Below are 27,334 nucleotides of genomic sequence, written 5' to 3'. Positions count from 1 at the left end.
CTATGGTTGGCATACAGGGAGTTCAGCGAAGGTTCACCAAGCTGTTAAGGGGTTTGGCACGACTGTCACGTAAAGAGAGATTGGCTTACCTGGACATTTATTCACTAGAGTATAAAAGAATGAGAGGGAGCCTGATTGAAATGTATAATCTAGAGATCCCTGATGCAGAAAGGATATTTCCCTCAGTTGGAGAGTATAGATGCCAGGATAAAAGATCAATGGTGACACTGCACTGTGTTTTAAACTTAGGAAAAAATTAGTGAACACCAATGTGATTAAATTTTCTTTGAAGACTACAACAGCTTTTATGACCTTCATAGCATCATGAGGATTTAAACATAGTTGCAGCCATTTGCAAATAATGTAAAATAACACTGGAAAAAAAAATAGGTTTCCATCATGTAATTTTGTATGGTATGAGGAAGGGCTTAATAAATACAGGGAGGAAAGAAAGAAATACCACACTTATGTTCACAGGAGGAGGACCTATTAGAACCCCCAATGATTTTTTCATTAGTTTTTATTTTTATTCTTTTATCACTTTGTTTTTGACCTGTGAACTGGGAATTGTGAGCTCATAATGACTTGTGAACACTGAAACAGACTGTGGTTAAAAAAGGGCCAAACATACTTTTGTTTGCTGGAGGTGCCAGGCCTGGATAGTAATTGCAAGCTTATTCTGATTAAAAGAATTCCTGGAGACATGGTAATCCCAGGAAAAGCACTGTGTTTAAACAGATAGTAGAAGTTGGTTATTAATGTGGGAGTGTCTAGGAATTGGTTCCAGCAAGTCTGGAAGAGACCCTGTATTCAGTAAGGTGGCAAATGTTGAATGGTGATTGAAGCCTCAGGAAAAGACATTCAATCTCCCAATATTTTCTATAAGATCCTTACTTTGAAAAAGGCACAGCTATAATCACAAAAGCATGATTTTCAACCATATCCCTCATCAGTTGTTGTAAATATTTCTTGTTCGCTGCATGCCTAAGAACACTTTCTTCAACATTTTACAAAGCTCCATAAGTTCTGTCAAAGGTTACTAACATATTAACTTGTCTCACTGCAGATGCTACATGAACTCTCGAGTTTGTTCAATAGTTTCAGATTTTATGTCTGATCTCCAACATCTGCAGGTTCTTAAAAAGTGTCAGATTTCAAAAAGTTTCGAATTTTGTTCCTCAGTTTCAAAATGAACCAAATCAATTTTGTCCTATTAGATGATAGCCTAGTTTAACCAATGGAATGAATAATGGAAACATACCTATGGAGTAATATTTAACAATCAGCTACACTCCATGTAATTATATATCTAGAGGCAGAAATTGGGATTAAATAAATAAAATTTATGCAAATGCAGACACAGAATAAATGATTGATTCAGACACCGCCCAATATGAACACAGTACATCAGCAGAATTTTTTTTGATTATCATACACTTGCCCCTCCTAATCTGCAAACACTAAGTGATGGCAAATAAACGGCTCAAATTGAACCAAAAGTCCTCGGATACTAGCTATGTCTCATTTATTCTTGCAGATTAATTTAGGACTTCGAGGCTACAGGAATTTGGTAAACCACCGCGACGGGTGAGCAATTGGGCTGAAAGCCTTTCATCAAAAGAAATAGCAAAAGAGATACCTTGTTCTCAATCGCGTTGCTCACCTTCATCTTCAGGTATTGGTGCCGGTCCTATGCCCCCATCTCCATCTTCCACAAAATCTACATCAACGAAATATGGGTCATTTTGTGGATCGCGGCGTCTCTTGCAGGTCCTTTTTCGTCCCCGTCTCACAAGTTCATCGAAATCCGCTCTTATTTCGTCGTCGGGATTCATATTTCACTCCTCCTCCCGGACCACCGTTTGCAGAGCTGTCTCCTACAACGAGGCAGCGCAATCCTCCCTGAGGGCAGTCATATTCAAAGCTTTATGACGGTCCGTGTGATGCCATCACACAACGTAATCAGAAGCTTTTTCATCAATAATAGAATGACGACATTTGAAACAACAAAGTTGATACAGGGGCTTGGAGTAAATATGGCAATTTCACGGGATCGTAAGAAATAAGACTAATAATTTCCAATCACTCAGAACACCGTTACATCAATTATTAGTCAGATGTTTACGTCGAACCATTATTTAAGCAAACTGAAATTGCAAATGCAAGTTGTTTTGAAAGGAATCTGGACCCTTTTACAGTCTTAGAATTGTCACAATGGGCACTGATGTCAGCTTTCTTGCTTCCATTCTGTCATGGGCGTTGCACAGATTCTTAAAAAGAATGTCTAAAATGTTAACGTGAAAAGAAAAGTAACCACGGTTTAAAACCTCGGATGTCCGAAAGAAGGGAAGACTGGTCTTCCATTCCTTTCGATTATAGAATCAATGTTCAGAACAATTGGACAGATGCAAATACGAAGGAGGACTGGGAAACAGATCCAGACGTAATTAACTACAGCAGCGATAGAGATCTGAGATGGGGAAGATTTAGTCAGACTTGCAGCGTGGAATCAATATCCTCAATAGCTACAGGTGATTTGAGAATTACATCAAAAACGTGACATTTGAGAAAATGTAAGCACGTGCACAAAACAGGTTTTCACATTCCATGTATAATTGAGTTTTAAAAGCAATTTTCAAAGTTAGAGAAGCGTAATGGTACACAAGCTTGTCATAAGACTCATTTATTTTAATGAATAATCAGGAACACTGTTTCACACTGTCAAACTGCCCCACTTTTCTTTCCCCAAAAGAACAGGCAAAATCCAAGCCCAGCAGGCCTACTGCCAAACGCCAGCAAAGTAATGGCAGGCATTCAAACCTCTCAAGCACCACTTACTCAATAATTCTCAGTTTAGGTTCTGCCAGGGCCACTCATTTCGAAAACTTAATACAACGTCAGGGCAAGCAATGACAAAAATTGACCGCAGGAGGGGAAATGCCATTGATTGCCTAAGCCATGAAGGCAACTTTAAACTACATCTGGCATGAACGAACCAAAATCAGAATCAATGGGAAGCAGCGAGATAACAAAGTGTGGAGCTGGATAAACACAGCAGGCCAAGCAGCATCTTAGGAGCACAAAAACTGACATTTCGGGCCTAGACCCTTCATAAGGAGAGAGGGGGAGGCGGACAGAAGATTGATAGAAAAGATAGGTGGAGAGGAGAGTATGGGTGAAGAGGTGGGGAGGGGATAGGTCAGTCCAGGGAGGATGTACAGGTCAAGGGGGCGGGATGAGGTTAGTAGGTAGGAAATGGAGGTGCGGCTTGAAGTGGGAGAAGGGGATAGGTGAGAGGAAGAACAGGTTAGGCAGGCAGGGACGAGCTGGGCTGGTTTTGGGATGCAGTGGGGGGGAGGGGAGATTTTGAAGCTGGTGAAATCCACATTGATACCATTGGGCAGCAGGGTTCCCAAGTGGAAAATGAGTTGCTATTCCTTCAACCTTCGGGTGGCATCATTATGGCACTGCAGGAGGCCCACGATGGACATGTCGTCTAAGGAATGTGAGGGGGAGTTGAAATGGTTCACAACTGGGAGGTGTAGTTGTTTATTGCGAACTGAGCATAGGTGTTCTGCAATGCGGTCCCCAAGCCTCCTCTTGGTTTCCCCAATGTAGAGGGAGCCACACCGGGTACCGCAGATGCAGTATACCACATTGGCGGATGTGCAGGTGAACATCTGCTTGATGTGGAAAGTCATCTTGGGGCCTGGGGATGAGGGAAGAGGTGTGGGGGCAAGTGTAGCACTTCCTGCGGTTGCAGGGGAAAGTGCCGGGTGTGGTGGGGTTGGAGGGGACATACCACCCCACCAACCTCCAGATACAATGCATCATCTTCCAACACTTCCACCATCTACCATCTGACCCCACCACTAAAGACATTTTTCCAACCCCAGCCTTGTCTGCCTTCCGGAGAGATCACTCTCTCCGCGACTCCTTTGTCCGCTCCACACTCTCCTCCAACACCACCACATCCAGCACTTGCCCCTGCAACCGCAGGAAGTGCGACGCTTGCCCCCACACCTCCTCCCTCACCCCCATCCCAGGCCCCAATTCGGTAGAGATAAATTGTTTTTCCTGGCAAAGTAGATAGTTATCAAAAAGAAACTGAAAATGAAAAAAATGGAGCCAGAAAGAATAGATAGGAGAAACTGTTTCCACTCAGGAAATGATTGAGAATGAAATAGATATGATGTAATGTAATTTGGAGAGCAAGCAAATGTAATATGTGAAAAACTTTGTTCACATAGTGAGTATAGTGAGTAGGTGGGATCTGGAATACACTGCCTGGGAATATGGAGTAAGTAGGTTCAATTGAAGCATTCAGGAGGGCATCGGCTGATTATTTATATGAAAAAAAATGTCAGGCTTAAGAGGAAAAGACAGTATATTGGCACAAAGTCATAATGCTCATTCAGAGTGTCAGTGCAGGCATGATGGATCAAACGGTCTCCTACAGCACTGTAACAAATCTCTGCGATATAACAGTATCATTCTGGTAAACCTTCTCTATATCTTATCAAAGTTTTGATATCATTCCTAAAATGGGTTTCTCAGAATTGTACACAATATTCTAATTTTAACCAGTTATACATAAAGTTTTAGCAGATAATGTTACTATGAAGCCTTCAAACATTTTCTTTAATGACTTAACACCTTGTGACTTTGTAAGTGCGAGGTTCTTCTCTTCTTACACCAATCTTCAAAGTAGAATAGCCTGTCCATGCTGCTTCTCCCAAACTTCATATTGCTTCATAATCAGCATTAAATTCCATCTATGAACATACAAATTAGGAGCAGAAGTATCAGAGATAATCACACCTGCACATCCCAGATGTCCAAGTTCTTTAAGGACCGCAACTTTCCCCCCACAGTGATCGAGAACGCCCTTGACAGCGTCTCCCGTATTTCCCGCAACACATCCCTCACACCCTGACCCCGCCACAACCGCCCTAAGAGGATCCCCCTCGTTCTCACACACCACCCTACCAACCTCCGGATACAACGCATCATCCTCCGACACTTCCGCCATTTGCAATCCGACCCCACCACCCAAGACATTTTTCCATCCCCACCCCTGTCTGCTTTCCGGAGAGACCTCTCTCTCCGTGACTCCCTTGTTCGCTCCACACTGCCCTCCAACCCCACCACACCCGGCACCTTCCCCTGCAACCGCAGGAAATGCTACACTTGCCCCCACACCTCCTCCCTCACCCCTATCCCAGGCCCCAAGATGACATTCCACATTAAGCAGAGGTTCACCTGCACATCTGCCAATGTGGTATACTGCATCCACTGTACCCGGTGCGGCTTCCTCTACATTGGGGAAGCCAAGCGGAGGCTTGGGGACCGCTTTGCAGAACACCTCCGCTCAGTTCGCAACAAACAACTGCACCTCCCAGTCGCAAACCATTTCCACTCCCCCTCCCATTCTCTAGATGACATGTCCATCATGGGCCTCCTGCACTGCCACAATGATGCCACCTGAAGGTTGCAGGAACAGCAACTCATATTCCGCCTGGGAACCCTGCAGCCATATGGTATCAATGTGGACTTCACCAGTTTCAAAATCTCCCCTTCCCCTACTGCATCCCTAAACCAGCCCAGTTCGTCCCCTCCCCCCACTGCACCACACAACCAGCTCAGCTCTTCCCCCCCACCCACTGCATCCCAAAACCAGTCCAACCTGTCTCTGCCTCCCTAACCGGTTCTTCCTCTCACCCATCCCTTCCTCCCACCCCAAGCCGCACCCCCATCTACCTACTAACCTCGTCCCACCTCCTTGACCTGTCCATCTTCCCTGGACTGACCTAACCCCTCCCTACCTCCCCACCTATACTCTCCTCTCCACCTATCTTCTTTTCTCTCCATCTTCGGTCCGCCTCCCCCTCTCTCCCTATTTATCCCAGTTCCCTCTCCCCATCCCCCTCTCTGATGAAGGGTCTAGGCCCGAAACGTCAGCTTTTGTGCTCCTGAGATGCTGCTTGGCCTGCTGTGTTCATCCAGCCTCACATTCTATTATCTAGGAGCAGAAGTATGCCTGATCCACCACTAAATAAACTAATGGCACATCTGAATTCCATGTTACAATCATTTATTTCACAAGGTGACTTTCTCCTAAAGTGAATTGCTGTGAGGTTTCAACCTGGTATGGCAGAGGAATTGGAACCAAAGTATAGGCTTAGATGTGTCAGATTCAGGTCAGAAAACAGGAGGAAAAACATTAGAGCTGGTTGTTCTTATTCAGACGTTTCATTGCCATGCTAGGTAACATTATCAGTGAAGCCTCCGATGAAGTAATGTTGTTCTACTCCGCTTGGAACTTATACTGTCCGGTCCATTATGGTGAGGAAGGTCATTTCTGGTTTTGTTCCGTATGGGTTTATGTATGGGGTCTAAATCTATATGTTTGTCAATTGCCTTGTGAGTTGAGAACCATGCCCCGATGAATTCCAATGCATGTCTGTGTTTGGCTTGGGCTACTACAGTTACATTGTCCCAGTTAAACTGATAGCCTTCATTGTGTGGGTGTTTTGATGTTACAGAAAGTTCGTTGTGTTGTTTTACTGCTAGCTGTTGTTCATATATTCTGATGGCTAGTTTCCTTCCTGACTTCCAATGTAATGTCTGTGGCAGTCATTGCATGGTATTTTGTAAACTACGTTGGTTCTGCATGTTGTGGGAACGGCATCTTTAATCCTCATGAGTGTTTGTCGTAGCATGGCTGAGGGCTTGTGTGCTACTATGATTTCCGAGTAGTCTTAGGAGTCACTTGTCAGTTCTGATGTGTTCTTGATGTGGGGCAGTGTGGCCAGCGCATTAGGGCATACTGTGTCCACTTGTTGTATATGTAATAGACCACAGCGGATGAAGTGGGGATAGCCATTCATAGCAAAGATTTTGTGCAGATGCTGTTCCTCTTTCCTGCGTAGTTCTGGAGTATTGCAGTGAGCGGTGGCACATTTAAATAGTCTCCTAACACAGCTTTGTCTGTGGACTTTGGGATGGTTGCTGTGGAAGTTGAGGATTTTAACAACAACAAATGTGTCTTCTACATCATGGATCCACTGTTTTGAAGGAGGGTGGTGTGTTCTAGCCTTGGCATGACTAGCTCTGCAACGACTCCTAAGATGGGTGCCCCCATGGGTGTGCCATTGATCTGTTTGTATACTTGACCATTAAACACAAAGTGTGTGGTGAGGCATAGTTTGAGCATGTTGTCATTGCTGACGGAGCTGCTGGTCTGCATTCCTGCTTCCTCTAGTAATGTGGCCAGTGTTTCTTTGGCCAGTGGGATGTCGATTGATGTGAATAATGCTGTGACGTCAAAGGATACCATAATCTTGTCATCGCTGATTTTTATATTCTCGAGAGTATTCAGGAATTCTTGGGTTGAGAGGATGGAATAGGGTGATCCGTCGCCTAGGTGTTTCAGTCTTTGTTGTAGGTCCTTGGCCAGTTTGTGTGAAGTCATGCCTGGTAGGGAGACAATGGGTCTGAAAGGGATGTCTGGTTTGTATTCTTTTGGAAGTCCATAGCAGCAGGGGATGTTCGTGCCTTCTGGTTGCATTCTCATGTAGTCCATCTTGCTTATCTGTCCTGCATCCTTTGGTCTCTTCAGTGTCTGGGCAATGACCTAGCTGTGGCAATAATGGGAACTGCAGATGCTGGAGAATCCAAGATAACAAAGTGTGAAGCTGGATGAACACAGCAGGCCAAGCAGCATCTCAGGAGCACAAAAGCTGACGTTTTGGGCCTAGACCCTTAGGGTCTAGGCCGGAAACATCAGCTTTTGTGCTCCTTAGATGCTGCTTGGCCTGCTGTATTCATCCAGCTTCACATTTTGTGACCGAGCTGTGGTGTTGAGTCTATCGCCACCTGTGCTTTCTTAACGTAGTCTGGTTTGCTCACAATGACGGTCATGCGCCCTTTGTCCTCTGGTACAACTATAAATTCCAGGCAGTATAAATTCCAAGCGGATTAGAACAGCATTGCTTCATCAGAGGCCTCACCAATGACGTTACCTAGAATGGTGACGAAGCATCTGAATGAAAACAAGCCAGCTCGGCAAGTAAATCAACAACCTCACTGACAACCCAAGCTACAGATCTTTGCTAAAGCTTTAAACACCTACAGCTGCAACATGCTAAAAATTGCCTGACAACGGGAAACTTTCGCCAACCAACTGAGCTTTACCCGTGAACAGCTTCACTTTCTCCTCGAATGCCTCAGGAACCAGATACTGCCCCACAGAGTGAAGCACAAACCTCCATTCAAAAACCCACAGGCACAAAAAATATTTGAACGGACGGACACAGAATGCTATGGGTAATGACTAATGACACCCATAACTAACTGTAAAAGTACAAACAGGAAAGTACGTGCCAAAAATCACAGCTCCTAAACACTATAGACCAGCAGTGGATTACAACCCTGAAACAGCCCATCACCATCAATCAACACAGGGCCAAAACTAAGAAGAGACACAAGCTACTGGAGAAACTTACCAAATCTGATCCACTATAAAGACAATAACAACAACAAACCGACACATGGATAAGAAACCTAACCAGCAGATAACTCATAGAAACTGAGAAAGCTGTCCTATTACATGGACTGAATTGTAACCACAAAGATGCAAACAGGACAGACTTCATGGCCGCCCTAGAAACTACACTGAAAGACAGCATACTCAGGGATGAAACACAACAAGCCATCTGACAAGCTATAATCCCCACACTAAACCGAGGAAATAAATGGGACACCTTGAATACATAGAAAAAAAAAGCAATAGATACACTCAAGAAAGACAAGAACATTATAATCCTACCAGCAGACAAAGGGCGCATGACCATCGTTATGAACAAATCAGACTACATTCAGAAAGTACAGGCACTATTCGCAGATACAAACACTTAACAACAGGTGGCAATAGCCCAACACCACAGCTAGGTAATAGGGTCACCCAGACACTGAAGAGACTGAAGGATGCAGGACAGATGTAGGTACACAATTTGGGGAGATGGACTGAGATTCTTGAGCTAGATTGATTTCAGAAGTGAGGAGATATTGGAGATTTTGATGGGTTTAAATGTGGACAAATCCCCCAAAGTCTGCATGAGTTGCATTGTAGGCTGCAGTGGGATACAAGGGAGGAAATCACCAGGCCAAGACTCAAATTCGTATCTTCATCTGAAAACGGGAAAGATCTGGACAGCTGCAGGACAGCTAATGTCGTCCCACTTTTCAAGAAGGGTAACGGAGATAAACCAGGGAATTACAGACTAGTGAGTCACATGTCAGGAAAATTATTGGAAAAAATTTTGAAGGAGAGAATTTATCTTCATTTAGAGAGGCAATATTTGGTCAGAGACAATCAACGTGACTTTGTAAGGGGCAGTCATGTGTAACAAATCTTGCAGAAATTTTTTACATAGTAACCAAGTGCATAGGTTATTGCAGTTGATGTAGCAATCCAGTCACAAGTGAGACTGATAAGGAAGGTAAAAGCATTTGAGATCCACAATATTCTGAAGAGATGGATCCAAAGTTGGTCTAGTGACAGGAGACAGAGGGTCTTGGCAGAAGGCTGTGACTGGAGGCTAGTGTCTGGGGTGCACCAAAGGGATTGGTGCTGGATCCCTTATTGTTCATAATATTCATAAAGGACATAAACAATAATGTAGGTACTAAGCCTGTGAATCAATAAAAGACAAAAGTGGGATGATAAGTTTATGGATGACACGAAGATTGGCCACATGGTTGACAGTGAGGAAGAAGGTCTTAAGTTAGTGGAGGATATAAACAGATTGGTCAGATGAGCTGGTCAATGGAAGTTGGAACTTAATTCTTATAAGTGTGAGATGATATACTTGGGAAGAAGTGACAACATAAGGAAGTATTCAATGAATTGCAAGACACTCAGAAGTTCTAGAGTACAAAAGGATCTTAGGGTGCTAATCCAGAAATCCCTGAAGGTTGCAAGGCAAGTTAGTAAGTTAGCTAAGAACACAAAAGTTGATTGGGAGAGGCTAATCACAGGAAAAGGGATAGTTGGAAAGTGGGAAGCCTTAAAAAAATGAAATGATCAGATTCAGAGACAGTATGTTCCTGTTAAATGCGAAGGGTAAGGTAGGGAATGCTGATTGACTAGAGAAATTGAGGGTTAGGTTAAAAAAATGGAAGCAAATGGCACATAGAGATATCTGGCATTGAGTGACTCCCTAGAGGAATATAAGGACAGTAGGAGTATACTCAAGAGGGAAAACAGGAGGGCAAACAGGGGCCATAAAGATTGCTTTGGAAAATAGAGTTAAGAACAATCCAAAGAGATTCTAAAAATACATTAAAGTCAAAGCAGTAACTGAAGAAAGAATAAAGTCCCCAAAAAAATAACATGGCCATCTATGTGTGGAGCCTCAGGAGATGGATGAGACACTAGGGCAGCACGGTGGCTCAGCAGTTAGCACTGCAGCCTCACAGCGCCAGGGACCCGGGTTCGATTCCAGCCTCGGGTAACCGTCTGTGTGGAGTTTGCACATTCTCCCCGTGTCTGCGTGGGTTTCCTTCGGGTGCTCCGGTTTCTTCCCACAGTCCAAAGATGTGCAGGCTGGGTGGATTGGCCAAGCTAAATTGCCCGTAGTGTTCAGGGGTGTGTGTAGGTTAAAGGGGCATGTGTCTGGGTGGGATGGTGCAAGGGGCGGTGTGGACTTGTTGGGCCGAAGGCCCTGTTTCCACACTGTAGGGGATCTAATCTAAACAAGTATTTCACGTCAGTATTTACTGCGAAGAAGGACATGGAAGATAGAGATAATGGGAACTGCAGATGCCAGAGAATCCGAGATAACAAATTTTGAAGCTGGATGAACACAGCAGGCCAAAAAGCATCTTAGGAGCACAAAAGCTGATGTTTCGGGCCTTGACCCTTCATCAGAGAGGGGGATGGGGAAAGGGCTCTGAAACAAATAGGGAGAGAGGGGGAGGCGGACCGAAGATGGATAGAAGAGAAGATAGGTGGATTACAAGAGAGTTGCAGTGGGAGAGAGATTCCCTGAGGTTGGTCCAGAGGGAGGAGGAAGATAGAGAATTTGGATAAATAAATAGTGATATCTTGAATAGCATCCATATTAGAGGAATTGGTGCTGTTCTCTTAAAATCCCTAAAGGTGATTAATCCCCGTGAGCTGAACAGGTATATCTAAGAACTTTGTGGGAAGCTAGGGAACTGATTGATGGACCCCTTACAGAGAAATTTATATCATTGATAACCACAGGTGAGGTGCCAGAAGACTGGAGGGTGGCTAACATGGTGCCATCATTCAAGAAAGAAAAATCCAGGGAACTAAAGACCAGTGATCCAAGGTTTTGTTCTCAGGGTAGGGGAGCCCAAATCTAGGCAGCATAGGTTTAAGGAGAGGGGGCAGAATGTTTTAGAAAGGACCTAAGAGGCAATGTTTTCACATGGAGGGTAGTGCTTGTATGGAATGAGTTACCAGAGGAAGTGGTGGAGGCTGGTACAATTACAACATTTAAAAGGCATCTGATGGGTAAATGTAAATGAAGGGTTTAAAGGGATATAGGCCTAATGCTGGGAACTGGGACTAGATTAATTTAGACTATCTGGTTGGCACGAATGAGTTGAACCAAAGGTCCTATTACCATGCTGTGCAATTCTATGACTCTGTGGTATATGGGACCCTTGTCTTTAGAAGTCAAAGCATAGATTTTGATGGAGTGGTACAGAACTTTGGTTAGGCCACAACCGCAGTGTTGTGTGCAGTTCTGGTGATCATACAATAGGAAGGATGTGATTGGTCTGGAGGAAGTGCAGAGGAGATTTACCAGGATGTTGCCAAGAATGGAGTGCTTTAGCTATAAAGGAGATAACAAGATCAGTTTTCTTTAGAGTAAAGAAGACTGAGAAGGAAATCTGATAGAGGGTCTAATATTATTAGCACTGTGGACAGAGTGGACAGCTGTTCACCTTAGCTTTGAAGGTAAGTAACAAGGGGGCATAATTTGAAGGTGGAAGACAGGAGAAATACAAGATATGAGGAAACTTTTTTTTCACCTAGGGAATAATGGGGTCCGGAATGCACAAGTTCAAGCAGGTAACCTCATAACATTTAGAAAGTACTTTGATTTGATTTGGTTTTACATTGTCAACTATACCAAGAAAGAGTGAAAAGTATTGTTTTGTGTGTTATCCAAGAAATTAGTACATCAGCGTAATGGAACAGAATGCAGAATGTAATGTTACAGCTACAGAGAAGATGCTGAGAAAGATTAACTCCAATGTATGAGAGGTCTATTCACAAGTCTGATAACAACAGGGAAGAAGCTGTTCTTGAATCTGTTGTTATGTGTTGTCAAACTTTTGTATCTGCTGCTTGATGGAAGAGAGTGGAAGAAAGTACAACAGGGGTAGGAGGGGTCTTTGATTATGCTGGCTGCTTTTCTGAGGCAGTGGGATGTGTGGACTAAGTCAATGAAAGGAAGGCTAGTTTTCAAGACGGACTGGATTGTGTTCATGACTCTCCGTAGTTTCTTATGGTCTTGGGTACAGCAGTTGCCATATCAAGCTGTGATGCATCTGGATAGGAGGCTTTTATAGTACATCTATAAAAAATGATAAAGAGTCATCGTGGACATGCTAAATTCCCTCAGCCTTCTGAGGAAGTAGAGGTGTTCGTGTGCTTTCTTGACTGTACTGTCAACATAAATGGACTAGGATATTTCATTGGCGATATTTACTCTGAGGAAGTTAAAGCTCTCAACCGCCTCCACCTCAACACCATTGATACAGACAGGGGCATGCTCTCCACTCCGCTTCCTTTAGTGGGTGACCAACTCTTTCATTTTGCTAGCAGTGAAGGGGAGATTGTTGTCTCTACACCAGCATCTAAGCTCCATTCCTCTTTCATGTACTCTGTCTTGTCATTTTTGAAGATTCAACCTACTAAATGGTGTCATCAGCAAATTTGTATATTGAGTTAAAGCTGAATTTTGCCACACAATTGTGAGTATATTACAAGCATACTATGAGACTGAGTATGCAGATTTGCAGGATACCAGTGTTAATGATTATTGTGGAGGTGTTGTTGTCACCTATCCTTATTGATGGGCATCTGCAGGTCAGTAAGTTGAGGAACCACTTGCAGAATGGGGAGAGAATCCTAGGTCTCAGAGTTTGGAGATGTTTAGTTGGATTTGTGGTGTTGAAGGCAGAGATAAATTTAATTTATAAGAGCCTGAAGTAGGCGTCCTTGTTATCCAGATGTTCTAGGGATGAGTGTAGGGCCAGGGAGATGGTTTCTTCCCTCAACTATGGTGACAGCGGGCAAATTGTAGCCGCTGAAAACAATCTGGGAGGCTGGAGTTGATATGTACCATTACTAACCTCTCAAAGCACTTCACAGCGATGGATGTCAGAGCAACTGGGTGGGTAGTCATTAAGACACATGGCCTGATTTTTTTTGGCAGTGGGATTAATGGGGATCTTCTTGGAGCAGATGGGAACCTCATATCATAGTAAGGAAAGGTGCAAATCTGCAAATCTGCCCACCAGCTGGACCACACAGGATCTGAGTGCACAACCAAGGTATCCATCCGGACCAGTCACTTTCCATGGGTTCATCCACAAAATGTCCATTATGATGTCTGCAGCAGTAACTATGTGTACAAGTGCACCTCAGGCTGTCAGGGCTTGTGACATGATTTCACTGACCTTCTATTCAAAATGGGCAGAGAATGCACTGAGCCTTTGAAATGTTACAATGTTCAAGAGATCAAAGACAACAAAATGTGAGGCTGGATGAACACAGCAGGCCAAGCAGCATCTCAGGAGCACAAAAGCTTTTGTGCTTCTGAGTTGCTGCTTGGCCTGCTGTGTTCATCCAGCCTCACAATGTTCAAGAGTATGGTTATAGTGCTGCAAAGTAGGTCTACTGTAGATTTAGCATAGTTTCATCAGTACAAACTTGATGGTCTGAAGGGCCACTTCTGAACTGCATGATTATATCTTCTAAGAGTGGTAATTTAGGCACTGTGCCAGAATTGTGTTTTGGGCACTATATAAAAGCTGCTTTGTTTCTTTTAAATCATACGGGGAAGTTTTGGGATTAATGGGATTGTACTTCTGTGGTGTGCTTACAAATTTTTGAATTTATGTTGTACATAAATGGTTTGGTTATTATATTTTATCTTTATTTCTTTTGTTAACAAAATTCTTTAACTTATTGTGAAAATCTACATGATTACATTACAACGTTTCAGGGAGAGACAACTTAGTTGAAACCAAATGAAATCAAAATTTGATCTATTAAGTTCCTATGTGATCTGACATATCCAATAATGACATCAGCTGGGATCATAGCTACTCTTAACTGCCCTCAGAAATGGCTATGGAAACCATTCAGTTTAAGCAATCACGGGGACGAGCAACAAATATAGCAGGAAAACTGACGTTTCGGGTCAGGACCCTTCTTGAATCTGAAATGTCAGCTTTCCTGCTCCTTGATGCTGCCTGGCCTACTATGTTCCTCTAGCTCCACACTGTGTTATCTCTGACTCCAGCATTGGCAGTTCTTACTTTCTCTGATGGACAACAAACGTTGCTTTTGCCAGTAACACATACATCCCAAAAAAGAATGAAGTCAAAGAAGACCCACTGCAAGGAACTGCAAAGACTTTTGCAGCAGCACCTCCAAAACTGTTAAGAAAGACAAGGACAGCATACTTCCAGATTTCCTGGAAAAGTGGTTTCTGCCAATTAACAGCTCTTTAAGCTTTGTGAGAAACTGATTAAGGAGCCTGTATATTTACTGTTGCCATTTTTAAATGATTTCCTGCAAACCTAAGCAATCCTGTATACAGCTATCAGGTCAATCACAGGGTACAGATCAATTGTTTTACAGAAGCTTTTAATTTTAACTATGGGGCCAATTTCCATGAGCATGTGTACTGAACCTACCCTGCACTCCTATGGTCACCTTCTGTTGTGTTGTCTCTTGAGGTCCTGTCTGTTCTAATTGGCAAGTCAGTGGCAGTTTCCAACATGGCCTTGCTACTGATGCCAGACAAGTAGCTCTCACCTCCTAGAGGTGTTAGAGAAAATAAAATATGGTGGGAGTACAATTATACAAGAATCATAGAACTTTACACTACAGCTGGAGCTCAATCAACCCATCATGCCTGTACTAGCTTCCAAAACAACTACCCAGCTAGTCCCACTCTCCAGTGCTATCTATCTAGCCCTCTAACTTTATCACTTTAAAATATTTATCAAGCTTTCTTTTGAAACCTCTTATGAAATCTGCCTCCACCGCTCTCCCAGGCAGCGCATTCCAAATCCTAACGACTGAGTAAAGAAGGCTGTCCTCGTCTCACTCCTAGTTCTCTTGAAATTAAGGCGCCTAGTTACTGACATGATAACTAATAGAAACAGAATATCCTTCTTTATCCTGTCAAAATTGTTCTTAATCTACTCTCCTAATATTAGCATTCAAAATGCAGTCGGTTCAGAAAAATCCAGGTTTTATTAAGTGAAGGTACATCTCTGAACTTTACTATCTAAAAATATATCAATCCTGATGCCAAATCCTGAGGAATAAGAGAATGATCAGGGAGAAGGTAGGGCCAATCAGGGATAGCATAGGGAACTTGTGTGTAGACTGAGCAGATGGGGGAAGCCCTAAATGAGTTTTTTGCTTCAGTTTTCACTGAGGAAAGGGATTTTGATGTGAATGATAACTTTGAGGAGCAGGAAAACAGGCTTGAACAGATCAAGATTGAGGAAGATAATAAAATGTGAGGCTGGATGAACACAGCAGGCCTAGCAGCATCTCAGGAGCACAAAAGCTGACGTTTCAGGCCTGAAACATCAGCTTTTGTGCTCCTGAGATGCTGCTGGGCCTGCTTTGAAGGGTCTAGGCCTGAAACGTCAGCTTTTGTGCTCCTGAATTGCTGCTGGGCCTGCTGTGTTCATCCAGCCTCACATTTTATTATCTTGGATTCACCAGCATCTGCAGTTCCCATTATCAAGATTGAGGAAGTTGATGTGCTGGAAATTTTGGCAAACATTAAGATTGATAAGTCCCCAGTGCCAGACCACATTTATCCTATGTTGCTCTGGGAAGCGAAGAAAGGAGGTTGCTAAGCCATTGGCAAAGATCTTTGCTTCCTCACTCTCCACGGGAGTCATACTGGAAGATTGGAGGGAGGCAAATGTTGTTCCTCTTTTCAAGAAAGGGAATAGGGAAATTCCTGGAAATTACAGATCAGTCAGTCTTACGTCTGTGGTCATCAAGGTTTTGGAAAGAATTCTGAGGGATAGGATTTATGACTATTTGGAAAAGCATAGCGTGATTAAAGGGAGTCAGCATGGCTTTGTGAGGGGCAGGTCATGCCTCACAAATCTTATTGAGTTCTTTGAGGAAGTCACGAGACAGGTTGACGAGGGTCGAGCAGTGCATGTGGTGTACATGGACTTCAGCAACGCATTTGATAAGGTTCCCCACAACAGGCTCATTCATAAAGCCAGGAGGTATGGGATACAGGGTGATTTGGCTGTCTGGATTCAGAATTGGTTGGCTGACAGGAGGCAGAGAGTGGTTGTAGATGGTAAGTATTCTGCCTGGAGGTCAGTGCTGAGTGGTGTCCCGCACGGCTCTGTTCTTGGGCCTTTGCTCTTTGTAGTTTTTATAAATGACTTGGATAAGGAGGTTGAGGGGTGGATTAGTATGTTTGCTGATGACACAAAGGTTGGAGGTGCCGTTGATAGTATCGAGGGCTATTGCAGGCTTCAGCGAGACATTGACAGAATGCAGAGCTGGGCTGAGGAATGGCAGATGGAGTTCAACCTGAATAAATGCGAAGTGATACATTTTGGAAGGTCGAACTTAAATGCTGAATATAGGATTGAAGGCAGGATTCTCGGCAGTGTGGAGGAACAGCGGGATCTTGGTGTTCAAATGCATAGCTCCCTCAAAGTTCCCACCCAAGTGGATAAGGTTGTTAAGAAAGCATATGGTGTTTTGGCCTTCATTAACAGTGGTTTCGAGTTTAAGAGCCGCGAGCTTATGCTGCAGCTCTACAAAACCCTGGTGAGACCACACTTGGAATATTGTGTCCAGTTCTGGTTGCCCTATTATAGGAAAGATGTGGAGGCTTTGGAGAGGGTGCAAAGGAGGTTTACCAAGATGCTGCCTGGACTAGAGGGCTTGTCTTACGAGGAGAGGTTGACTGAGCTCGGACTTTTCTCTCTGGAGAGAAGGAGGAAGAGAGGTGACCTGATCGAGGTGTACAAGGTAATGAGAGGCATGGATAGAGTCGATAGCCAGAGACTTTTCCCCAGGGCAGGATTAACTGCCACAAGGGGTCATAGTTTTAAGGTGTTAGGAGGAAGGTATAGAGGAGATGTCAGAGGGAGGTTCTTCACCCAGAGAGTTGTGAGCACATGGAATACTTTGCCAGTGGAAGTCGTGGAAGCAGAGTCATTAGTGACATTTAAGTGACTGCCGGACATGCACGTGGACAGCAGTGAATTGAAGGCAATGTAGGTTAGGTTATTTTATTTTTCGATTAGGATTATTCCACGGCACAACATCGTGGGCCGAAGGGCCTGTACTGTGCTGTACTTTTCTCTGTTCTATGTTCTAAAAGGCAATTGCCCGAATCCCAGGTTTCATTTAGATGTCATACTTATTCACTGATAACTAATTCTGACAACTCTCTCTCTCTATCCAGTGCAAAGATGAGGCATAATCAAACATATATTGTTCCAGTCAATGGCCCTCGAGTTGGTAGTCCAATGTGATGCATCATTGATCTGTATTCCTGCTTATGACTTTATAATTAAAATAGATAGATTATAAATTACATAGAAGAGACAGATTATTCAAATCAAGCAGTCCATGTCAGCATTTACTCATATAAAAGAGTTTAAATACAGTTAACTGCTTTGTTTATATCTTTTACAGTGGTAATACTTTTCAAATTATTGTTCACTGATTATTTTGTTCTTTCTAGAACTGTCAAAATCCATCAGGAATTGTGAAGGATTCAACAAGCTTCAGAGTAAGACTTCTTCAGCTTCAGACATTAAACGACTGAACAGTTCAGAATTTCCACAATACAGCAAGTCAGGTGCCGCTGTTGGCGTAAATGATTCGACACTCTCACATCGACAGAACTGTCATGAATATGAGGGATACCATAAATATCAAAACAGGGAAAATAATTTTTGTAATAAAAATGTAAAAATATTGTACAGACATAACAAGAATGGAGAATCACGGAAGTGTGGCCCAGGTGTAAGACATAATTCTGTCAAAGCTCTCATTTACTATCCAGACAGCAAAAGCAATTCCACTTCTAATTCTGACTTTGATTTAGAATTGTTAAATAAAAATCAACACAACAATTTTCAGTCTTGTGGAAGAGATTATCATGGAATTTTGATGCAAAGTAATGCAAGCCACTTAAAACCAAAAGCTGTAAATGCAGGTTCTTTTATTCAGGACAAATATCAACTGGATTATAATGAAACAGAGTCAGTGTTGTCAGGCATTGACCGCACATCCACTTTCAGTACTAATGCTGCACAGAAATTGGATTCATTTTTACGTAAAAAGATAGAGGCTCAGAACAATTCCCTATATCCAGTCGCTCCATGTCTGGATGCTTCACATCTTTGTGAAAATGTTGATAATCTGTATGATGCAATCAATCCAAGGTGGCTACATACAAGAAAATCAACTCCTTGTCAATCCAAGCAGTTGGGTTCAAAAAGTGGTTTGCATCATCTTGTAGCTTCAAGCTCACTGGAAAGAATTCGTGAAGTTATGGATAAAACTAAGCATATTCAAAACTTGCAAGTTCATTTTGAAAAGCAAATTCAGAAGAGCAATAAACATAAAGAAAAGGAACAAAAAACCTTCAGAAAAAAATCTCCAGAGTTACTAAGGAAGCAATATAATACTAAAGAGCCAAAAAAAAGTATGTCTACCTCAATTATACCAACAGAAAGGAGGAGCATTAAGTCAAAACAGGACAACACTGCTCAAGAAGACATTTGCAAATGTATAAAATGTAACAGATTATTTTACAATTATCTAGTTTGTGAATCAGGGAATAAAGATCAGAATTCCACAAATAGAAAAACCTGTTCCCAAACAAAAGTGTTAGTCCCAGCTGAAGGTTTCAGAACACACAGTTCCAAATGCTACAGAACTAATCAAGCACTTGACAGTTATATGTGCCAACATGTCAGGCACTGTGAGATTTGCCAAAGTCTATGTAACTGTTCTGAAGAGTCTTCAACTGATTCTTCTATTTTTGATGACAGAAATAGCAACAAAAATACCCCGACACGACAATGTTCTGCTTGGATTGAAAGGTCTTCAAATTTGCCAAGGGAAAATCAAACTGAAAGAAAAAAAGTTAGTGAAAGCTATTATGTGTACAATGACCCAGATACAAGAACGTTCTCAGATACAATCATTAAAAATAATAATGCTGATGAAATAGCAATGAGCCACCCTTGTGCTAATTACAGCCAGTTATGTGGCTGCAGTTCCTGTGGACTATTTGTAAAAGTAAATGGAAGAATTCAAAACCAACCAGAAAACATTATTCACAAATATAAAGACTCCAATGTTTATTGTAGACTGAGCAAAAACCATCAGGTTTCTGCAAAAGATTCATCTAGTCAGGTTAGTTCATTTCTTGAATTATGTTCCTGCTTAAGAAAAACAAATCGTAGTAAATGAGTAGCCTTTGGTATAAATGAAGATTGCAATTTTTTTTTAAAAAGTTATTTGTGCTTTTCAAAAGCTGATGTAAAAGTTGTTCCAAAACTAATTAGTAAAGTCACATGGGATTCAGGGTGAGCTTGCCGACTGGATATATAATTAGCTTAATGGCAGGAGACAGAGTGTGATGGTGGAGTGCTGCTTTTCAGACTAGAGGTCTGTCATCAGCGGTGTTACATAGGGATGGGTTCTGGGTCCTCTTTTGTTTATCATTTATATAAATGATTTGGATGAGAGAATAGAAGCCGTGGTTAGTAAGTTTGGGGACGACACTAAAATTGGTGGCATAATATACAGTGAAGAAAGTTTTCCAAGATTACAAAGGGATCCTAGTCAAATTGGCTGAAAAGTGGTAGATGGAATTCAATCTGCATAAATTGAGGTATTGCATTTTGGTACAACAAACATAGGCAGGGCTTATAAAATTAATGGTAATATGAGCATGCACTAGGGTGCAGGTCTCTGGCACAGAGTCTGTCCCTCTTGCACAGAGGGAACGGGGAATAGGAAGAGAGTGTTAGTCATTGGGGACTCAATAATTAGAGGGACTGATAGAAGGTTTGCCGGGAATGAAAGAGACTCACAGTTGGCGTGTTGCCTCCTAGGTGCCAGGGTCCGTGATGTCTCGGATCATGTCTTTGGGGTCCTGAAGGGAGAGGGTGATCAGCCCCAAGTCGTGGTCCACATAGGCACCAACGACATAGGTAGAAAGAGGGATAGGGATGTCAGGCAGGATTTCAGGGAGCTAGGGTGGAAGCTGAGAGCTAGAACAAACAGAATGGTTATCTCTGGTTTGTTACCCGTGCCACGTGATAGTGAGGCAAAGAACAGGGAGAGATTTCAGCTGAACACGTGGCTGCAGGGATGGTGCAGGAGGGAGGGCTTCAGGTACATGGACAATTGGGGCTCATTCTGGGGAAGGTGGGACCTCTACAAACAGGACGGTCTCCACTTGAACCAGAGGGGCACTAATATCCTGGGTGGGAAATTTGCTAGTGCTTTTCGGGTGGATTTAAACTAGCTCAGAAGGGGGATGGGAAACTGAGGTGTAGTTCTTGTACACAGGAGGATGAGCAGAGGGAGGACATAGACAGGACCTCACTATCACAGGAGTGTGCTGGCAGACAGCAAGCTGGATTGAAGTGTGTCTACTTCAACACCAGGAGTATCCGGAATAAGGTAGGTGAGCTTGCAGCTTGGATAGGTACCTGGGACTTCGATGTTGTGGCCATTTCTGAGACATGGTTAGAGCAGGGTCAGGAATGGATGTTGCAGGTTCCAGGGTTTAGATCTTTCATTAAAGTCAGGGAAGGTGGTAAAAGAGGGGGAGGTGTGGCTTTTTTAGTCAAGGACAGTATAATGGTGGCTGAAAGAACTTTTAACGAGGACTCGTCTACTGAGGTGGTATGGGCTGAGGTCAGAAACAGGAGAGGAGAGGTAACATTGCTGGGAGTTTTTTATAGGCCTCCGCAAAGTTCCAGGGATGTGGAGGAGAGGATCGGCAAAATATTCTGGGCAGGAGTGAAAGGAACAGGGTGGTCATTATGGGAGACTTTAACTTCCCTAACATTGACTGGAAATGCTATAACTCTAGTAAGTCGGATGAATCAGTTTTTGTCCAATGTGTGCAGGAGGGTTTCCTGACTCAGTATGTCGAAGGGCCGACAAGAGGGGAGGCCACACTGGATCTGGTACTTAGTGATGAACCAGGCCAGGTGTTTGCTTTAGTGGTAGGTGAGCACTTTGGAGAGAGTGACCATAATTCGTTTATGTTTACTTTAGCAATGGAAAGGGATAGGAACATGCCACAGGGTAAGAGTTATAGATGGGAGAAGGGCAATTATAATGCGATTAGGCAAGACTTAGGAGGCATAGAATGGGGTCGCAAAATGCAGGGGATGGGGACAATCGAAATGTGGTGCTGGTTTAAGGAACAGATATTGCATGTCCTTGATAGGTATGTCTCTGTCAGGCAGAGACATACCTATCAAGGACATGCAATATCTGTCAGGCAGGGAGGAAGCGATAAGGTAAGGGAACCGTGGTTTATGAAAGAAATTGTATCTCTTGTTAAGCGGAACAGGGAGGCTTATGTGACGATGAGACGAGATGGTTCAGATGAGGCGACAGAAAGTTACAGATTAGCTTGGAAGGATTTAAAGAGAGAGTTAAGAAGAGCAAGGAGGGGACATGAGCAGACATTAACAGGTAGAATAAAGGAGAACCCTCAAGCTTTCTATAGGTATGTGAGGAATAAGAAAGACTAGGGTAGGAATAGGGCCAGTCAAAGACAGAAGTGGGAAATTGTGTGTAGACCCTGTGGAGATCGGAGAGGTGCTAAATGAATATTTTTCATCTGTTTTCACTGAGGAACAGGAGAATATTGTAGAGGAGATGACTGAGTTACGGGTGATTAGAACGGAAAGAATTAAGGTAGTAAGGAGGAGGTGTAATCAATTCTAGAAGATGTGAACGTAGATAAATCCCCTGGGCCAGATGGGATTTTTCCAAGGATTGTCTGGGAAGCTAGGGAGGAGGTGGCGGAGCCTTTGGCCTTGATGATTAGATTAGATTCCCTACAGTGTGGAAACAGGCCCTGCGGCCCAACAAATCCCCACTGCCCCTTGTAGCATCCCACCCATACCCATCCCCCTATAACCCACACACACCTGAACACAATGGGCAATTTAGCATGGCCGATCCACCTAGCCTGCACATCTTTGGACTGTGGGAGGAAAGCAGAACATCCGGAGGAAACCCATGCAGACACGGGGAGAATGTGCAAACTCCGTACAGACAGTTACCCAAGGCTGGAATCAAACCTGGGTCCCTGGTGCTGTGAGGCTGCAGTGCTAACCACTGAGCCACTGTTCCGCCCCAAAGGCCCCATTTGGCCTTGATCTTTGAGTCCTCATTGTCTACAGGTTTAGTACCAGAGAACTGGAAGATTGCAAATGTTGTTCCCTTGTTCAAGAAGGGCAGTAGGGATGACCCAGGTAATTAAAGACCTGTGAGCCTTATGTCTGTTGTAGGATAAATAATAGAAAGGAATATAAGAGAGAGAATTTATAATCATCTAGCAAGCAACAATTTGATTGGAGATAGTCAGCATGGATTCGTCAAGGGCAGGTCGTGTCTCACAAACCTCACTGAATTTTTTGAGAAGGTGACCAAGCATGTGGATGAGGGTAGGGCAGTTGACGTAATGTACAAGCCTTTGATAAGGTTTCACATGGTAGGCTATTGGAGAAAATACAGAGGCACAGGATTGAGGGAGATTTAGCAGTTTGGATTAAAAACTGGCTTTCTGTAGGAAGGCGAGTGGTGGTTGATGGAAAATATTCAGCCTGGAGTCAGGTCACTAGTGGTGTGCCTCAAGTATCTGCTTTGGGACCACTGCTGTTGGTCATTTTTATAAATGACTTGGACACAGGCATAGGTGGATGGGTTAGTAAGTTTGCAGATGACACCAAAGTCGTTGGAGTGGTGGACAGTGTGGAAGAATGTTGCAGGTTGCAAGGTGACTTGGATAAACTGCAGAATTGGGCTGAAAGGTGGCAAATGGAGTTTAATACAGATAAATGTGAGGTGATTCACTTGTGAAGAATAATAGGAAGGCAGAATACTGGGTCAATGGAAAGATTCTTGGTAGCGTGGATGTGCAGAGGAATCTTGGTGTCCATGTACATAGGTCCATGAAAGTTGCCACCCAGGTTGATAGTGCTATTAAGAAGGTGTTAGGTTTTATTGGTAGAGGGATTGAGTTCCGGAGCCGTGATGTCATGCTGCAACTGTACAAAACGCTAGTGCGGCCTCATTTGGAATATTGCATGCAGTTCTGGTCGCCCCATTACAGGAAGGATGTAGAAGCTTTGGAAAAGGTGCAGAGGAGATTTACCAGGATGTTGCCTGGTCTGGAGCGCAGGCCCTATGAAGAAAGGCTGAGGCACTTGGGTCTGTTCTCATTGGAGAGAAGGAGGCTAAGAGGGGATTTAATAGAGACATACAAGATGATCAGAGGATTAGATAGGGTGGACAGTGAGAGTCTTTTTCCAAGGATGATGACTTCAGCTTGTACAAGGGGGAATAGCTACAAATTGAGGGGTGATAGATTTAAGACAGATGTCAGAGGCAAGTTCTTTACTCAGAGAGTGGTAAGGGCGTGGAACGCCCTGCCTGCCAATGCAGTTAACTCAGCCATATTAGGGGCATTTATACAGTCCTTGGATAAGCAGATGGATAATGATGGGATAGTGTCGGGGGAGGGGCTCAGATTAGGTCACAGGTCAGTGCAACATCGAGGGCCGAAGGGCCTGTTCTGCACTGTATTGTTCTATGTTCTATGTTCTACCTTGGGTAGTGTTGTAGAACAGAGGGATCTAGAAGTTCAGGTACAAAATTCTTTGAAATTTGTGTCACACATAGTGTGGGTAAAAAGGCATTGGCATGCTTGTCTTCATTGTTCTGTCCTTTGAGTATAAGAGTTGGGAAGTCAGGTTGAGGTTGTACAGGATATTGATGAGGCCTCTTTTGGAATACTGTGTCCAGTTTTGGTCGCCCAGTTATAGGAAGGATATTATTAAGCTGGAGAGGGTTCAAATAAATTTACCAAGATGTTGCTGGGTATGGAAGGTTTGAGTCATAAAGAAATATTGGATAGTCTGGGACTTTTCTCACCGGAGCAGAGGAGATCGAGAGATGACTTTATAGAAGCTTATAAAATCAAGAGCGGTATAAATAGAGTTAATGGAAGTTGGCAAACAGAAAATGCTGGAAACATTCAGCAGATGGCAGCATCCATGGAGAGAGATCAAAGTTAATTTTTTTTGGTCAAGTGACTCTTTCTCTGAACTGAAGGTAGCCCGGAAAATATCAGTTTATATGCAGAAGGTAGAGTGGGAGGAGGAGGTAAAGAGTAAATGATAGGTGGGGATACAGCCCAAAGAGACGGAAGAGCAGTTGCACAGACAAGGGAGTTGATAACGATCTGGATAGCTATTAATGGAGACTGTTAGTGGCTTACAATGAGCGCCATTTAATAGCAGACTATGTGATAACAAGGCCTGGTTTGTGGGAGTTGGAGTAAGTGATATTGAGTCCAGAAGGCTGTGGAGTCCCCAAGTGAAAAATAAGGTGCTGTTACTCCAGCTTGCGCTGAGCTTCGCTGGAGTATTACAGCAAGCTTGAAGCAGAGATGTTGGCCAGAGAACAAGTTGGTGTGTCGAAGTGGCATGCAACTGGAGGTTTTGGATCTTTTTTGCAAACAGAATGCAAAGTTCTACAAAGTGGTCACCCAGTCTACGCTTCGTTTCCCCAATTTAGATGAGATCACATTGTGAGCAGCGAATGCAGCAGACTAGATTGTGTGAAGTGCAGGCAAAGCGCTACTTCACCCTCTCTCATCAAATGTTTTACACATGGGTGGTTCACATGTGTAATGAACTTTCTGAGAAAGTGGTGGATGCGAGCACAGTTACAATATTTAAAAGACATTTGTACAAGCACTTGAATAGAAAAGCTTTGGAGGGATATGGGCCAGGACCAGGCAGGTGGGACTAGTCTAGTTTGCAATTATGTTCAGCATGGACTGCTTGGACCAAAGGGTCTGTTTCCATGCTGTATGACTATATGACTCTGACTGCACTAAGACAACTGGGATTGGGGTCATAGTCTGCTCCAAACAAAAGAATGTAACGTTAATTAAATGATAATCAAAATCCAGTCAATTAGTTAACTTCAAATATAATTGTCTATTATTGAATACAGTGTATTTTGAGCAAAGTAAATTTGAGAAAATTGTTGGTTTCATCACAATCATTGACCAAAATACCAATCATGTATTAACAATTTTTTTCACTAATTAATCCGCTGTTGTGCTGCATACACAAAGTAAAAATCAAGTTTAATTTGCACAAAAATCACTGGCTGAGGAAAAGCGGAAGATATAAGGATGGGAAAGAAAGAGAGAGAAGGAAGGCAGAGAATGAATATGTCAGTCCAGTGGAGAAGGAGTAAAGTAAGTAATTCTACCAGAGTCTTACTAGACCATGGGGCTGCTCTCTCATAAGAAACAAATGGTGATGAGGATCACTATACCTCAGGTAAGGGGAGAGATTGAGAAGGAGAGTTCTTCACAGAACCTCAATCACCGCAGGAACGGAATCTTGCTGTTGGCAATATGCAGCTTCACAATTTAGCTATCCAGCCAACTGAGCTAATTTACCCCGCATAGAAAGAGTGAAGTAGTGAAGGAAGAAAGGAGGAGAGCACAATGGCATGGTGGCAGATTAGAAGGGAAGACATTGATCCAAATCTTCTTGTCTTCAGAACACTGGAAACAAAATGTGCATCAGAACTTTGTGGAATTCCTGGTACACAGATCTACGTGGAGATCACCCAGGATGTTTAAACTTCTATTGAGCAATTCTGCTCCTTGCCTGAATTCTGTGAGTGTCTTTGACCTTGAGCTAGAGTCAGAGTTGGAGACTTTGGGCAAATCTGCAGTATTTAACTTCATAGCCATCCAGCTAGTTTAAAACTTCATGTAACACCTAGGTAGCTTAAAACAACAGCCACATCCCCTTCATTAACCAGTCTGATGACCAACTACCTGCCCTCCTACTCAGTTATGCCCCAATCAAGTGACTATTCTAACACCTTGACGTAGCTAGCCTGACAATCCAACTTCTTTAACTACTCGCAAAGAGCTCCAGATGGCAACTTCCAAACGCCACCCTCCCAAACCAATCCTTTTACCTATCTTCAATCACACCACAATCTAACGACCATGCTCCCTCACCTGACCTGACCCACTCATCTCTATACCTGACTACACCACAACCACTAGACCTTCTCCTGCTCTAATGAACCAACACAACTATTCTTAACGCAACCCATTTCTGAAGAAGGGTCCTAGCTCGAAACATCAATTTTCCTGCTCCTCTGATGCTGCCTGGCCTGCTGTGCTCCTCCACCTTCACACTGTTTTATCCCATGTTCCATATCATAACATGCTACACAAAACATGTTATGGTATTGTACAAGATAAAGCCTCTAGATCTTTTGCCAATCATCTTAAATTTGTATCCTCTTCTTTTACTTTTTTATTATTGTTGTATGAATTCTGTCATTAATACAAGTGCCATGGTGTGGCAACTTATGAAACTTTTCACTGTATTGTTCATGTGCAAGTACACGAGACAATAAATTTCTGTTCTATTCAAAACTTACATCAGTGAAAGCAATTGCTGCTTGTTCACACTAAACCTTTCTTATTATTGAACAGCTCTATTAAATCTTTGCTTAACTTCCTATTTTCCAAAGGGAACAGTTTTATGTTCTCTAGTCTATCCATGTAACTGAAGTCCCTTATTCCTGATATAATCCTCTGTATTTACTCCAAGACATTCTAATGTCAGATCGGGAGAAAGATTAAAAGAGAGAGTTTTCAATATTGTTTAAAGAAACAATCATAAATATGAGAGGGATTATAAGCCATAAAGAGCAAAAGCATCAATGAAATCA

At 43.0% G+C, this 27,334-nt stretch overlaps 1 long non-coding RNA gene across 1 annotated transcript in view; it reads right to left on the bottom strand.

Moving 5' to 3' along the window:
* Positions 1-19,313: 19,313 nt before the first annotated feature.
* Positions 19,314-27,334, bottom strand: part of LOC132207059 (uncharacterized) — a 39,380-nt gene continuing 31,359 nt past the window's right edge. Inside the window, exon 3 of the long non-coding RNA XR_009443278.1 lies at positions 19,314-19,424. This is a non-coding gene — a long non-coding RNA (uncharacterized LOC132207059). The remainder of the gene's footprint in view (positions 19,425-27,334) is intronic.

This window comes from Stegostoma tigrinum, chromosome 2 (assembly GCF_030684315.1).
Source record: "Stegostoma tigrinum isolate sSteTig4 chromosome 2, sSteTig4.hap1, whole genome shotgun sequence".
NCBI classification, from domain to species: Eukaryota; Metazoa; Chordata; class Chondrichthyes; order Orectolobiformes; family Stegostomatidae; genus Stegostoma; species Stegostoma tigrinum.
Note: the sequence above shows the minus strand (reverse complement) of the source record. Positions and strands in the feature narration are given on the sequence as shown.